The sequence below is a fragment of the Felis catus genome, chromosome B1, assembly GCF_018350175.1.
Source record: "Felis catus isolate Fca126 chromosome B1, F.catus_Fca126_mat1.0, whole genome shotgun sequence".
In the NCBI taxonomy this organism is placed as follows: Eukaryota; Metazoa; Chordata; class Mammalia; order Carnivora; family Felidae; genus Felis; species Felis catus.
The window spans coordinates 52,406,966-52,423,311 of NC_058371.1; the positions used below are offsets into that span (position 1 = coordinate 52,406,966).

Consider the following 16,346-nt stretch of genomic DNA (forward strand, 5'->3'; position numbering starts at 1 on the left):
CAGGACTGTCTACGTAATTTGCTGAGCTTGGTGCAAAATGAAAATGCAGAGCTCCTTGTTAAAAAAAGTACTAAGAATTTGAAGATGGCAACAGGAGAGCATTAACAAGCCCGGGCCCAGTGGGGCTGCCTGGGTTCCTCGCTCATGAAGCCGGCCCTGAGGGTAATAATGTCCACTTGCTGAGTCATTTCAAGGACTAAAGTAACAAATACTAAGCCCTTCATGGTACCTGCTATACAGTAAGCCCTAGACAAAGTTATACTTTAAAAAATATTCTTTTTTTTTTTTTTAATGCTTATTCATTTTTGAGAGAGAGAGAGAGACAGAATGGACACGGGGGAGGGGCAGAGAGAGCAGGACACAGAATCCGAAGCAGGCTCCAGGCTCCGAGCTGTCAGCACAGAGCCCGACACGGGGCTCCAGCCCATGAAGCGTGGTATCATGACCTGAGCTGAAGTCAGACACCTAACCGACTGAGTCACCCAGGCGCACCCCCCCCCAAAATATTATACCTAAGATGATGAGAGCTATCAGTGCTACATCAGTCAGATTACCACATAAACCCCTCTGCGCTGCACTGAGCAGTCACCCTGTTGGTCCCTGACCTGCTCCCTACATCCTTCCCTGGAAGCCGACTGAGATGAAGTCAGCCGGCCCCACCTCCCCCCAGAGGTTCAGGGCTCCTGCTCAGATTCTCCCCATGCGGCGGTGACTAGCAGGGCTGTGACAGGAAGAAAAACAGCCCAGCTTAGGAAAACACCACTCTGTATCCCCACTCCCTTCCCTCCCTGCTCATATTTTAAACACCCCTGTCCGCAGCTCAGGTTCCCCGGGGGGTGATCCAGCCTTGACAGGGTGTTATCCACTTGGTAAGAGCAAGGGCAGGGGGCCGAATACCTCAGCCCTGGTCCCAGATCTGCTACCCATAAACCCATTGCATGGGCTCAGCTCTCTTCTCTCGGCCTCAGTTTCCTATTCTGTACAAGGGTGCTTCCTACCCCAACCGGCCTTATGAGGATGGTGGGAGGATCAGCTGGATTGTACATGAAAGCTCTCTGCAACCTTTGAAGAGCTGTACCCACCTGAGGATTATTATTATCATTGAGGCATGTGTGGGGTGTGGAGAGGTCTGAGGCAAGGACTCATTCTGGGATCACTACATCCCTGTCGCATATAGCAGGCAGGGACAGAGCCCTAGCCTGCTTCCTATGCCCCCAGCACATCCAGGTGGTGAGGATTTGCTGAAAAAGGATCTGTTCTCCGGTCTCCTGGTCATCAGACATTGTCCCAGGGAGCGTACCCTCTGGATGCCCTGGTGCCTGAGAGCCCCATATGGAGCTGTCCCTCCCCTCCCCCCTCCAGCTGGGCTGCCGCGAGCTGAGCCGGAAGGTCACCCACTCAAGTCACTCCAGGGATGTGGGCACTTAGTGGATGCTGAGCTGGTGGAGAGGTGCCAGCCGAGTGCAGGGGAGCAGAGGCCATCACTGGGCAGCTTTCTGGTCTGAAAGGGCAGTAGGGACAAAGCAGGGACTCTGGAGTGCAGGCCCTGGGAGGAAGAAGTCTCTGACACCCGGGCAAACAGGCTTTCTTTACATCTAACCTAAGTCCTTCCTGCTCCGAGGAACACATTTTCTCTCACTCTGAGCTTTGCAAAGGCAGACAGCCCAAGGAGGAGGGAAGCCAGAGGATGCACCCAGAAGAACAAGGCCAGACCCTAACCCCACCAGGCCCAGGCGTGCCCTGCCAGGCGGGCCACCCGGCTGCAGGGGAACATGAAACTCCTCGCAGCAGAGGACAGGCCTCAGGGGCGCATCAGCCTTTTTGGGCGGTGACATGCCAGTGCCTGGGGACGTACACGGCACAGGAGGACCGCTGCTCAAACACGCTCCTGGCTCACTCTGGCCCATAGTGGTTGCCACGAAGGAGGCTGTGCCCGCCTTAAGCTAATTCCTGAGCCGCTGGAGGAGCCAGGTGGGTGCAGCTCAGTCATTCAGCCAATTATGACCTGGTCTCATTATGACCTAATCTGTTTACTTGGATGACTTTCAAACCCACTTCCTAGATGGACTCCGTGGGCAGGGAAGGGTACAGGGACTGCTAACCCACTCTCTCTGTCTCTGTCTCTCTCAAGGGTGAAGGTAGTATGAGCCTGGGTAGTTTGGTGGCTCCCACTCCTTACTGCTCTCCGTTCTGAAAAACTCAGAAGCCGCCCTCTCCCTGTCTGGATCCCCAGACTCGTGCCTGGCCCTTCCAGTCCGGGGTTCTTTGCCAGAACTGTTCCATTTCTTCTCCAACACCCCTGTCCCAGTGAGTACCACATTCCCTGGCACCCTCGTGGCTTTGTACAAGCCAGTCCCTCAGCCTGGAACACCCTTCCGTCCCTTCTACCACGCATTGCTCAGGGGTTTTCTTTTTCCGGAAGTCTTCCTTGACTTGCCCAAGCTGCGTGTGCCTGGGATGCAAGGAGAGCATGTCGGAGAAACAATTATGTCATCACAACATTAGCTGACACTCAGAGCAGACCACGCCAGGCATTGTTCTAGGAGCTGTACATGTACTAACACATTTAATCATCACAGCAACCCTATAAGGCAAGGATTAGCATGGTCTCCATTCCACAGACGAGGAGACTGAGGCACACAGAGGTTGAGTAGCTTGCCTGAGGTCACAGGACTAACGAAGGGGAAAGCTGGGATTTAACCCCTGCGGCAAAGCTCCGGGCTGGCTCACAACCCAGCCACAGCACTTCTACAGGACACTTTCCTGATGGTTCCTCTACTGGACTCTGAGCTTCATGAGGGTGAGAACCAGGCTTCGTATCCTGGAACACGTAGCACTTAACACCATGCTGCTCTCTCTAAATGTTTATGGAATGGGGACGCCTGGGTGGCTCAGTCAGTTAAGCGTCTGACTTCAGCTCAGGTCATGATCTCACAGTTCGTGAGTTCAAGCCCCGCATCAGGCTCTGTGCTGACAGCTCAGAGCCTGGAGCCTGCTTTGGATTCTGTGTCTCCCTCTCTCTGCCCCTCCCCAACTAGCGCTCTGTCTCTGTCTCTCAAAAAATAAATAAATAAATAAAATAAAATAAAAATGTTAAAAATAAGTAAGTAAATAAATAAATAAAAATAAATGTTTATGGAATGAACCAGCCAAAAGAACAGATTCCTCCCGGCCCCCACCCGGTGCACTGTGGCCTATACTTGCTCAAGTCTGAGCCAGTCTGGATGGGCTCAGAGAAGCAGAGGGGACCTGGTCCTGGTACCCTCACCACCCATCCTATGAGACCTGCCCTGACCTCAGAATCCCAGACGCAGGCTGCCAGGCCCTAGGAAGACAGGAATAGCTTTGTCTTGCATCAAGCACCAGGACTGGGAGCTGGCACGAAGGGCATTCCAGCATCACAGGTGTAACTGGAGGACCTCTCCTGTGTCCAGCATCATGAGGTGATTTCTACCCAGGGTCCTTTCCCTCTTCTGGAAAGAGCATTTCTTTGTGTGTTTCCTACGGGCTGGGCATGCCCTCTGTCCTGAGTAGGTGGTCACCTGGCTCAATCTGGGCTAATCAGAACTCTCCTAGGTTTCTGTACCCGAATTATCCAGAAACCAGCTGTGTTCCATGCTGACCTGGGGTTGCTGGGGGCCATCTTGCTCACCACAGGGAGAAACTGTGTTTCTGACATTTATAACCAACATAAGCATGCGTTGGACAAAGAATATAAAACAACACAGTGGATATTTGTTGGTATTTGTCTTGTTTGTTTGCCTTATCCTGTTCTCAGGGAGTGCCTCCTTTTGTGCTGGACAGCAGGCAGGTTGGGTACCTCTGCTTCACTGGAAGAGGAGGATCAGATCCTCCCTCCTTCCTGTCCCGTGCCCTGACAGCCAGGTGTGAGCCTGTGACTTGAGCCTGGCCAGTCAGATGCCCAGACCCAGGCCTCAGGATCTGGTGTGTGTGAGGCCCAGATGGAAAAATGGTTAGGATTCATTTGTGGCCGCATGAGCCTTGGAGGCAGCTGTGCAGTGCAGATGAGGTAGCATCCTCTTAGCCAGAGCATCCCTGCTAAAGGATTGTTGGAGGGTGTGACATACAATAAGAAATATATACAGTGTTTGGTTTCCATCCCCAGTTTCTGATACAGAGCTCCTAAAACCCTTGGAATTTCCTAAGTGATAAGAGCATAAGAATATTTCTTGTTGACATATCTGGGTTTTGTTCTTAGTTCTTGAAGTAGCTCTAGAGCCACAGAGGTGAAAGGGGTGTCTTATTATTCATGACAAGCCCACTTTCAAACCTACCCGAGTTTATGTTAATGAGGCGACTCTTGGAAAGCTCCCCCCCCCCCCCCCCCCCGCCCCCCAGCATGGGGCTGCTTGTCACTCTGTGATGAGAAGGTTGGAAATTTTAGGCCCACCCCTGCCCTGGGCAGGGGAGGGATTGGAGATTGAGCCAATCACAAGCAGCTAGTGATTTAATCAATCATGCATACCTAATGAACCTCCATAAAAACCCTAACTGAAGGAGTTCAAAGAGGGGTTGGTGCGCATATGGAAATTCGGGAGGGGCACACCTGGAGGGGTTCTACACCCCATCCTCACACCTTGCCCTATGTGCCTCTCCCTTTGGCAGGTAAATGTAAGCAAATGCTTCCCTGAGTTTTTTGCTAAGCCATTCTAGCAAACTTAGTGAATCAGAGGTGGGGGTTGGGGACAATTCCCAACTTAGAGCCAGTAGGTCAGAAGTACAGGCGACAGCCTGGGACTTGCAGTTGGCATGTGAAGTGGCTGCCGTTGGTGGGACCGAGCCCTCGCCTGGCAGGATCTGACACCAACTTCAGCTAGATGGTGTCGAAACGGAGCTAAATCCGACGACACCCAGTTGGTGCCTGCAGAGAGCCGGAGGGTTGTTTGGTGCGGAAAACTCACACATCTGGAGTCAGAAGTGTTTTGGGGATATCGTGTGAATAAAAACCTAGCACCCCGCCGAGTTTGTCTCAGGCAAATAATTTAATTCACAGAGCTGTGCCTGCCACTCTTTGTGTTTTGGAGCTGTCTTGGCTCTGCCTGTTTTCTCCCTTGGGTCTTTGCCTCCTGCCAGTTCTGGAAGGGCTGTAGGTGACACTGTTTTCTGTCGCTCACAACCAAGAGCCCTGACTGCAATGAGGGGGAATGCAGAATTCATTCGGGGAGACAAAGTACATAACTGAGGGCTAAGCGGTGTCATAAAACAGCATGACAACCACAAAAAAATCTCCCCTCCCCACATTTCTGTGTGTCCCTCAGAGCAGGGTGGTCCCTTCTCTAGTTGAGAGTCACAAGGGCCCCTGTTTGGAAAGTGAGGCTCTTGCAGTGTCCTCCTTACTGCAGAGCTGTGGTGAGGCTGAGAAGAGGAAGAGTGAGGAAAAGGGCTTGGTAGTCGATGGCATGTTCAATAAACTTAAATTAAGGGTGGCCCAGGCCACAACTCACACCTGAATTTATTTCTTTCCTTTTCTAAAGCAGCTAATTCTTCACCCCTCCCCCCCCCCCCAGGTGGGTGAGGGGTCAAGAGGTCTGGGACGTGGAGGCGGAGCTTTGACGAGGCAGGCTTTTCCGGCTAGGTTTAACCATAAAACCCTGATGCTTATCTTAATCAGAGAGCCCAGGGCCCCCACTCAGGCCTGACCTCCGGGTGGTGGTGGCCCAGGCAGGCGGTGAAATTCTAGTCCGTGTTCTGCAGACTTGCAGGAGTGCTAACACCCAGGCTGAGAGGCCCGGAGGGGGTGGGGGGTACACAGCCCTGCGCCCTACAGAGCTGCCCAAAGGAGCCAGGGAGCTCCAAGGAGCTGCCAGAAAGCCCGTGTTTTCTCTCCTGTCAGAGGTTGCCATGGTGACTGAAGCAGGAGGGGACACCCGCTGGTCTGGCCCTACATAGCTCATCTTTATTCCATGTCTTGGTCTGAGTCGGTGTCTGGAAGGGAGCGCCTGAGATGGGGGAATGACATCTTGCAGAGACTGGATGGTGGGTAGGGGGTGAAATGTGCTAGGACATTGTGTGGGGTGTGTGTGTGTGTGCGTGTGCGTGTGTGTGTGTGTGTGTGTGTGTGTGTGGTGGGTTATATTGTCGCATGTGTGTTCTGGGCATGTGGTCGGGGATGACGGTAAGGAAGGGGGATGTATCCGGGGTGTGCACATCAGTGGGGTCTTCCTCAATGCCCCCATGATCTACGGACAGCTCACCTGCAGGGGGAGAACCCGGAAGAACCCTTCATTTTCTACTTCCTGGAAGTCGTCTGTCTGCTGCCTGGATGACTCCTCCCGGCAGCAAGCAAGCCACTGTGACAATCCAGCCATGTCTTCTAAGAGTCTGGGACTGTACTCCCTGCCCTGCAGCCTTGGTTCCATCAACTGACTTCTGCCTGATCTCATGCACCCACTTCACTCATGTCTGCTCCGATGCTAGACAGAGACCGCACAGAGACCGGCTCTGACCATCCTATGGAGATATCCTCCCTTCATTTTAATTTGTAGCTGCTATCACTCCCCATATAACTCTGATGTTATATGTTGATTTGTTTACTTGTTCAGTATGTTTCACCCACTAGAATGTAAGCTCCGTGAAGGCAGTGATGTTATCTTGTTCACTACTGTGCCCCTAGCACTCAGAACGTAGTAGGTGTTCAATAAACTTATTGAATGAATGAATGGCCTGCTTGGGACCTCCCTGCTCCTCACAAAGACTAAAGCTCTGCTTTAAAGCTCAGCTGAGGAATTGCTCCCTCTCAAAAGTTCTCTAGGACACCTCACCTGCCGGGTCATTTTTTCTCTGAATTCTCCCGGCACTGGTTTCTGGCATGCTCGCTCACAATGGCCTGTTCAACCTTAAACTGTGGGAATGTCCCATCTCCCTGACCAGATGTCTAGCTCCTCAATAAGAAGAGTGTTACTTTCTCTTTTGTGTCCTGAACACAGGCTCTGCAAACAGTAGGTGCTCCATAAATGCTGAGGATGATGATGTTGTGAATTGGTGAACACATTCTAGCTGGAGTAGTTCTACCTCCACACCTGTCCAGTAGAAGACCTTCTGCAAGATCATAGGTAAGACTTTCAAGGTCAGAATGTGTCTGAATTGGTGAGCAAGTAGCTTGGGGAGCTGGCCTCAACTTTATGTTTTATCCTTCCCCCATGACCTCATGTATGACTATGACTAAGTCTTTAAGCCTATTTCAAACACCACCTCATTCTACATGTTCTTTCTGAATGGAACTGATTGCTTCTTCCCCTAACAAAAATTTTTTGAACTTTTCTGCCCCAACTAGGTTTTAGGTAATGACCATTTATCTCCTTGGACCACATTACTTTGTTACATTTATGATGTACCTGTTAGATGGACAAAAATGTCTTCAGCATCCCTTCTGTGGGGACTATTCCTGTGTCATTTCAGTGTTCAGAAGGGACTGTGAGTCATAGATCCCTGCCCATCACCCCCATCCCCAGGGGTGCTCATGTGACCCAGACTTAGACATTCATTTGAGCCCTTACTCTGGCAAGAGTGACTGGTCCAATGGATGTGTGCATGGCCAACCAGTGCTATTCTGAATATTTTCATGGGATTTAAATATAGGCATCTGAAGAAATAGGGTGGCTTTTCAGCCTGGAGTTTCCAAGGTGCATCTTCTCAGCCTCATGGAGAAAACTCATTTGCATTGAGAAGGAATAAGGTTTTAGGAAGGATAACCAAAGGAGAGACAGAGACAGAGACATGACATCTTCAGAGCCATTGACCCAGCAGTGCCCAAAGACGTAAACCTCCAATTCTATGCACTAATAAATCCTCTCCTTTACTTGAGCTAATTTAAGCTGGACTTCTGTCCCCTGCCACCAAAAAGGGACTAAGTCACCTCCCTACACTAACTGGGATCTGTCTAGGCACAATCTGATTCCAATTCTTCCCCATGCTTCTTATAGCTACTTGCTTGGTATCATCAGTTCAATTTTATTGCGTATTTTCTGTATAAATAAAAGAAATATATAAAAGGCCATTTTCTCTCTATCTGAATGCAGGAATAAAAATATAAATTCCTAGGGGTGCCTAAATGGCTCAGTTGGTTAAGCGTCCGACTTCAGCTCAGGTCATGATCTCACTGTTGGTGGGTTCAAGCCCCGCATCAGGCTCTGTGCTGACAGCTCAGAGCCTGGAGCCTGCTTCCGGTTCTGTACCTCCTTCTCTCTCTGCCCCTTCCCCACTCACACTCTGTCTCTCTGTGTCTCTTGAAAATAAATAAATGTTAAATTTATATATATATATTATATATATTTATATATATTATATATAAATATATATAATATATATATTTATAATATATAATATATATAAATATATACATTTATATATATTTGTGTATATATATATATATATATTTATATATATATATATATAAATTCCTAGAATCAAGAGGAAGAGGGGGAAGAGAACCATTTTCCAGTGGCTACCATGTACCAGGCACTGTGCAAACATCTAGCTGAAGCCTTGAAATGGCCTGAGATAGGAATAATATTATCTCTACCTGACAGATCATACACAGGTAAGTGAAGAAACCACCATTTCAGCCCAAGTTTTTCCTACTCCACCATTGTGACCATGTCCCCAAAGTAGCTTCATATGTAGAAAAGTAACAGGAACACACACATTATATAGTTTCAATGTTTCAAAGCCCAGGTTCTTAGGAATCCCAGGGGCAAATAACAACATTTAAATATTCTTATGGGGGCGCCTGCGTGGCTCAGTCAGTTAAGCGTCAGACTTCAGCTCAGGTCATGATCTCGTGGTTCGTGAGTTCGAGCCTCACATCGGGCTCTCTGCTCTCAGTGCAGAGCCTGCTTCAGATCCTCTGTCCCCCTCTCTCTGCCCTTCCCCTGCTCATGCTCTCTCTCACTCTCTCAAAATAAATAAACATTAAAAAAAGATAAAGTGGATATTACTATGGCAATGCTTTATTTGCCTAGAAAATTGATCTGGGCAGTTGAGGGGGACGAGACCCGAGCACCTAGACTGCAGTCCCTCTCTGTTGACGCCGGTGAGCAAAACTGCTGCGGCATGGGGGCTCTCTCCTGGGCTAGAGCCCCCCTCTGAGGGCAGGGCCTGGCAGTGAGAGGACCTGAGCCTCAGGAAAGTTCTGCCACGCGTGACTGTGAAACCCTCCTGGACAAGTTACCTGACTTCTTGGAACCTGAGTGAAGTGCCTGGCATGGGAGCATGAGAGACAGAACTCCTTTCTTTCGCCTGTGGTGTTTCTGTTGGGGGGCACTGTGGCTCCCAGGCCAGTCCCAGGAGCAGCTGGGATGCCTGGACCCGAGGCTTCCGGCAAGGGAGGGTGGGCCGATGGGTGTGGATCCCAGTCTGGGACCCCAGCAGGTGCAGGGAGGCTCAGTAGCCTGTGTTCCTCACTCCCCTCCACCTTCCTGCTCCCATCCAGGGTCACAGCGCTGCTGCTGGCAGACGGGAATGAGACAACCATTTTGGACAGACCCAGCCCGGGGTGGGAGAGAAAAGAGTTCCTGGCCTGAGAGTCAGCTCCGGGGACCCTGTCCCCATCCCGAGCGACTGCGGCAACTCACCTCCCCCGCCTCTGGGCTTTTGCTTCCCCCCTGCAAAATTTGCAGTTTGGGTGCTGTGGCCTCTACGCTTCCTTCCCCCTTGACATGCACAGAGTCTAGACCACAGCAGCTCATGGGTTGTCACCATGTCACCGAGCTGCACCCATGAGGGTAGGGGGCAAAGCCACCCACTTACCCACGCTCCTCTGGGAGTGTCTCTCAGTGAAACTCAGTTTCTCAGGTCCAGTGCTAATGGCTGCACCTCGACTTATCATTCAAAGCTTCTGTTTCCATACCTGAAACCACAAGAACAATCACAAACATTTTTGAAGTCACTCTCTTAAAAAAAAGTTTACAATTTTTCCCCCACACATTATGGTCTGGGCTTGAGAGACCTTCCTGAGAGTTCCACACAGACAAACCGCAAACCAGAGACACTACGAAACTTGTCTGGGGTCACACAGCTTCGTGAGTGGGGTTGGCTGGGCCTGGATTCTTCCTCTGATTCAAATTGAGCTTCTATTGTCTAGAAGACGAGGAAACCTTGTTTCATGTCGTTGGGATATAGTGAGGCAAGAAGCTATATAAAACACTCTTGTTAAGACCTTTGCACATTCAAAGTGCTCAGTCCATGCTGAATAATTGATGGGCTCTGCTCCCGGCTGCTCAGAGCAGACGCACAGGCCTCCTGCTACACATAAGGCTGGGAACGTGGAAACCTTGCCTATCATTCTGCCCAGTGCAAGAAGTTGCCGAGAAAATCACCAAGAAAGAGTTGTGCTTTCCTGTTGCTGTGGGGAGAGGCCTCGGCTCCAGGGACCTGCAGATCTAATTTATTGTCTCACTGAAAGCAGAGAGCTGCTGTAGGGAGGGGGCTGCGGGGCCACCCAGAGTCGACGCCACAGTGTCCTTTCCAAGGCTGTGAGGCCCTGGGAAAGGGCTGCTGTGCTCTGACAGGCAGGGAGAAAGGTGCCTGAGAATCCTGGAGTCCCATGGGGAGCGGGGGAGAGGGCAGAGCGGGAAAGGGGGGACAGAATTAGCCATGGGAAATTCGGGAGTCTAAAGCAAAGGTCCTCCTCCGTGAAAACGCCTGACAAGGCGGAGATGCCCAGGCGGGGGCCAAGGCGGCCTGTTGTCCCCCCAGCCGAATGCCACATGTGACCACAGCACTCTTCTGGCCAAAGGCCATGGTGTTGGGGATTAGGGGGCAGAAAGCAGACACAGAGTTGCCTTTAATGCAATTTGCAGAGATCAAAGCAGAACACGGTTCAAGTGGGTGTTCTGGCTATAAAAGTAGGGAACAGTTCACAGTTGACTGAAACTCAGGGTGCCATTTCACAGCTAAAGTCCCTGGGGATGTGCACCTTCTCCCTGTGGGGTGCGGCCCACCGAAATGTCCCCCGACTGGGATTTGTCTCAGCCCTTAAACAAGGCAGATTTAGGATTCTCCAAATCCACAGGATAATTGGCTTCAACTTCAAATAAAACAAACTCCAGTTCAAATGGGAATTTGTTTGGAGGATGGGCTTTCTATTTCACTCTGTGCTACAAGTTCCAAAGCCTAATGATTTAGCAAGGACTTCCTAAGAAATTTCATGATGTGCTCTGTGCTTATGCAAGTCAGTTCACTTCATGCTCTGTCTGGGAGTGCTTACCCCTCCAGGGATTGAAGGGTCCTTAGAGTTTCCCTGTGTTTGGGCAGGGCCTGTCCTAAGGGGCTGGGGCTGGGGTGGGGGATGGGGTGCCTCCAGCATGGATTCAGCCCGCTGAGCAATGTCCACGCTGTCTGGTGGACAGGGGTTGATAGCCCAGCTCTAACACCTACTCATTCTATGACCTTGGGTAACCCTCCAGGTCTTAAGTTCCTCATGCATGAAATGGGGTTGGTTCATAATGGAACCTACCTCAAAGCTCTGAAGGATCCAGTGAGATAGGGTATATGTGGATTCTTAGTTATGCCTCTGTCTAATAGGACTGTCCCCTCCCGTCCATATCAACACTTGGCTGGGCCTCTCCTTGGCCTGTCAAAGTGGTAAATGGCTACCAAACCATTAAAGTTAGTTCACGTACATCTGTGTGCTCCAGAATGTTCAGAACATGACTTTATTGTCAGCTCAGTACTCTAGGCCGCACAAAGTGTCTTTTCTAATGTGCAACTCTGATCAGAAGCCACATTCCTTGAGGGCAAGACTATTGTCTTATCTGTGATGCAATGACCATTATTGATCTTAAAACCCTTTGTAGATGGAGTGAGATGTTATGTGGTTTCACTAGGCTAGCTGCAACAAGGGTGCATTTAACAAGGGTGCATTCAAATCAGGACTCCCCGCTCCTGGCCAGCAGCCCCAAGCACAGGGTCGGCGTTCCACGGGGGGCTGTGGCAGGTGCTTTGGGTGTCTTTCTTGCTCTCTACTCAACACTGGGCTTGATAATTAACAGAGGAAATGTTAGAAATGCATTCTCCTTAGTGAAAACAGAAGTATTCAAGATATGTGGGTTGGTCAAAATTATTTGAGGCACTCTTGACCTTGAAAGGCAGGGTGAAAGAATCTCGGGAGCTCTCGGGGAAGGTGTGGCCAGGGCGCCTAGAGAGACAGATGGCTGTGACCTCACTGAGACCACAGAACGAGCTTTATGAATTCTGCGGGACTTGTCTGCAAATAAATAGTTGTTCAAAAAATGTGTACATGTGTGGCAGAGTCTGGTCTGAGGCTTGCTTCCATCCAACCTGTTAATGAGATTTGCCTTCACCTTCACCATAGTTTTTAGTGGTTTCTTTCAAACAAGTAAACAAACAAACAACACAGCAAAACCTGAAAGTTATGACCAAATGGGCTTAAGGACCAGACGGGCCTCAGTGTCCCCAAGGCACAGCACACGTAAATGCTCACAGGACTAAGGAGGTACTGTCACTTTTAACTCTCTGGGGGGTGAGGGTAGGGGCACAGTGAGGGCTCTAAGTGGCCTCTCAGTCAAGGATCCTCATCCAGGATCTTCCTGGGTCCTTATCGCCCTGAGAGTTCCCCAGCTTGCCTTGCAGGGCTGAAGTGCCCAGCTCATGTTCAGAGGCTCTGTTGGCTTCCTGGAATGAGGAAACGCTGCTCAGCCTTCAATAAGCCCTGAAACTGTGGCCACAGTGGAGGTCCCTGTCTGGGCCCCTTATGTACCCGGAAAACCAGCTCCTTGCTGGACCTTCCCTTGGAGGTCTCACGGGACAAGCCCTATGAGGAAATCTTTTGGGACCTACTACCATCTCCCACAGTTAGATCAGATACTGGGGAGGGCGATTTCTGGCCGTACTGGAGAGATTGCCTTGAAGAAATAGGGCTCAGTCTGTACCTCTGGATAAGCCGAACCCCTGTCCCTTCCTGGGGCTCTGCAAAGGCTGCTGGGCAGGGGCCCTGGGGTGAGAAGTCCCCTGTTGCTGGAGTGCTTGCTACTCCTCTACCCCTAGGGATCAGAGCCTTTCCTCGGACGGCAGTGCCCACAGGGAACCAGGCTGCTGCTTCATGCAATCTCGTCTCTAAGAGGTTTTTCTGGGTTGAGCATTGTTGCAGGGTTGGGGTAGGGGTCGGGTAGCATTCAGGAAGAAAGCAGATGGTGTGGGGAGTGCAAGCCTCTCACTTCTCCTCTTGCCCACTTCTTTCTCCTTTCCTTTCTCTCCCTAGCTTCTCCAGACAGACATGGGGGGAGGGGTGGGGAAGCTCTAGGCGTTCACGCACCAGGGCAACTGTCCTAACCGTGGAAAAGCTGACATTTGCAGCCTTCCAAACTCCTATGGGCAACTGGACCCTCTAGGGCAACCCAAACTCTACAGGCTGATTGCCAAGTGCTTGCTACAGCCCTTTCCCTCCTCCAGGCTCACCCTTCCTGCTCATACCCTCTCTTTAGACCCTCCCCACGCCTTCCAGTTGTGCCTGAGGACGGCTTCAGAATTTGCCCTGAAGCCTTCCTCTCTTCTCACCCCAATCCAAATCCCAGTGTACATTTGCGTATTGAGAGCCATCCTGGCTAGTCCTCAGACATTTCCAATCAGGAAACACTCCCTCACTCCTATTCTGTAAAACGGGGAGCCACGCATTCAGAGTATCATTCATCTTTCAGCCTTGCGAGTAGTTCAACATCCCAGTCAAGCAAAGAGGCATTGCCAGTTAAAGCACAGCTCCCAGAGGAGTCTGAAAATTCCAGATGCTCTTGTGGGGCCACGGGAGTTTTCCACTAGCAAAATTTACCTAGAGGAAACCACCCGAGTGTGTGAGAAGCCTAACAAGCGGTTTCTTCCCCGTGGGCCTGAGGCTCTGTGGGTCTCTCTCAGCAAACAGTTAGGCACCGACTTGATTTACTTCTCCGCCAGAGTCCCTTTTTTGGAGGAAGGCCAAGCTGGTAGGCACAGAAGCGCGACTACTAATTTTGTGGAAATCTATGCGTGTATTTGGGAGGACGAAACAGGAACAAGTGTATGAAAAGTTGGAGGACTTCGGGCGGGCAAAGAAGAAAAGGGGGTGAGGCAGGATCCGTCTCTCCACTTGGGGCAAGTGGGGTTGAAGCGAGCCAGGCCTCACTGCAGGGACTTTCAGGCTACTGATGCAAGAAATGGGTTTCCTGGCTCCACAGGACGGCAGGGGACATTCCCAGGACACAGGATGAGCCCTGCCAGCCAGCTCTCGTTCTCTCTGGGTGCCACTGGTTTCTTCCCCTCTCTGGGCCTCTCCCTCCCGATCTCCTAAAGCAGCCTTCCTGTGAGAGCACTGTCTTAGGAGTCAGGCACGTGAGGCTGACCCTCCCTGCTCTTTCACCAGGCACCTGAGCTGCACAGAGTTAGTGAATCTCTTGGGGTCCCATCAGCAAAATGGGGATGCGATGTCCTCTCCAAGGGCGATTGTGAGGATAAAATGTCCAATGGATGCGAAGCGTTCTCAAGCGGTGCCTGACTGGTAAGTGCACTCAGGAAAGAGCTGTCGTCTTTACCCACTCTAAGTACAGCTCGTGGTTGCTTTGCCAAACCTCTGAAAAACATGCTAGCAGAAACTAGCGGACGTGGTCAGGCTAGAGGCGCCATGGTCACCTCCGCTGTCCCAGGACTTTGCCCAGCACTCGCCATCCCTTGCCTGGTGGGTGGCAGGACCATCTCTGGGGCATAAGGAGGAAAGTTGCTTCCCGGCCATGTCTCCCTTGGGCACTTTGGAGATTTCCCTATTGATGGGGACCTGGGCTCACCCCGCCTGGGATTCACCAGGAATGGCTGGGAGTGGATGGAAACTTGATCTGCGAGAACATGCCTGTGGGCTAAGATGAGGTCACGGCCCACCAGCCTGGAACCAACCTGCCTTCCGGACCTTCTCCGGAGGAACCCTACGCCACAGGGAATGAAGACCAGATATAGGCACTAAGGGATTATTTTAAAAGCAGAATATCCAACCTGAACTGGTGGAAGGAGACACCTGTCTACTAGCCAAGGACCAAAGACCTTCCTGCCTTCTCTCAGTGAGGGGGTGGGGTGGGGGGTGCAGTCTCGAGGCTGAGCTGCTCATTTCTCTGGGGCCCTTTGGGCTGCGCAGTCCCCTCTGATCACACTGGCCTCAGCCCTTCAGAACACCCAGGGCCCAAGTGCCCTGGGCCACTTCTTCTGAGTTAGGGAGGGCAGGAACTTCATGTCACGGAGCCTGAAGTAGGACAGAAGGGACAGGGTGGGCTCAGAGATGATAAGCAGTCTGGGAGTAGACCTGGAGAGACTGAGTGGGGCTCCTCCCTCTCAGACCGTGTACCCCAAATCTCCATTCAGATCTTAACCGCGGAACGGGCCAGCAAGGAGAAGGGAGATAGAATCCGACAGGCTGTCCCATTCCATACGAGGGAACTGAGCCCCCAGGGGCCGGCAGGATCGGTGCTCCCCAGCCCCGGGCCAGGCTGGTCTCTGCCAGCGCCTACTGTAGGGACCTGCGGCCCCGAGCCCCCGGCCCATCCCCAGCCCGACGCCCAGCCGCGACCCCAGCCTGGACCCCAGCCCTGGGAACGTTCCCGCCCCTGTTGCGAACCTACCTTGCGAGGCGCTCCGAGGCCCTTTCCAAGGGTGTCACCTAGATCCCCGCCTCTTTCTCCGGACGCGGGCTACCCTCGCCACAGCCTCCTGGCCCCAGCCTGCGGGGCTGAGCCGGCTCCTGCCTCCCTTTCTCTCTGCTCCCGTGAATTCTCAGCACTATTCTTTTTTTAAGGGACTTTTTTTTTTTTCTTTTGCGTTGCGTCAGGGCGGTTGCCTGGCGACGGCGGAGCTATTTCACCGCGAGCGGTTTCAGTCCGATCCCCTCCAGCCTCTCATTCGAGCCTCTCCGCGCGCTGCTCCCGGGACCGGGACGCGCGGGGTCCCGCAGACGCGCAGCCGGGTCCTAAAGCCCTTCCAGTTGCTCGGTCCCCGCCGGGACCTGAACCAGAGCCGCCGCCCAGCCGCAAGTAGAAACAAACCACAGGCGTTTGCCAAAGCCTAGACGAAACCAAACCCAAATATCCATTTTATTATTATCATTATTAAAGCCGAAACCAAAGCAGTTTTTCCCCTAAGCATGGCAACGTGGCTTTGCCAGTGTCAGCAGTTTGCGTGCGTGGAGGGGGCAAGAGAACGACCTTCCAGCGGGCCTGAGCGAGCCTAGAGCCTACACCCCATCCACAGGCGGCTTGAGTTCAGACTACCAGCAGCAAATCCCCTTACTGAGGACCTAACCTACGCCACACCGTCACAGCGACTCTGCAGGACAGATGTGGGCATTTCCAGCTTACGGA

General features: G+C 51.8%; 1 protein-coding gene and 1 long non-coding RNA gene across 5 annotated transcripts in view; one reads left to right on the forward strand and one right to left on the reverse strand.

Annotated features, from left to right (window-relative positions):
- The window catches only part of FAM167A (family with sequence similarity 167 member A), a 73,879-nt gene that overhangs the window by 27,053 nt on the left and 30,480 nt on the right, over positions 1-16,346 (reverse strand). For 3 of the 4 annotated variants that reach the window (XM_045055661.1, XM_023252654.2, XM_023252653.2), the window contains one exon: positions 9,769-9,868. The gene's annotated coding sequence lies outside the window, so the exon portion shown is untranslated. Of the gene's footprint in view, positions 1-9,768; positions 9,869-15,611; positions 15,945-16,346 lie in introns of those variants that run through there. The other variant, XM_003984841.6, reaches the window with a different exon arrangement.
- LOC123384867 lies at positions 2,050-8,820 on the forward strand. Its single transcript, XR_006596568.1, has 3 exons — positions 2,050-2,800; positions 6,948-7,073; positions 8,425-8,820. It is a non-coding gene; the product is annotated as an uncharacterized LOC123384867 (long non-coding RNA).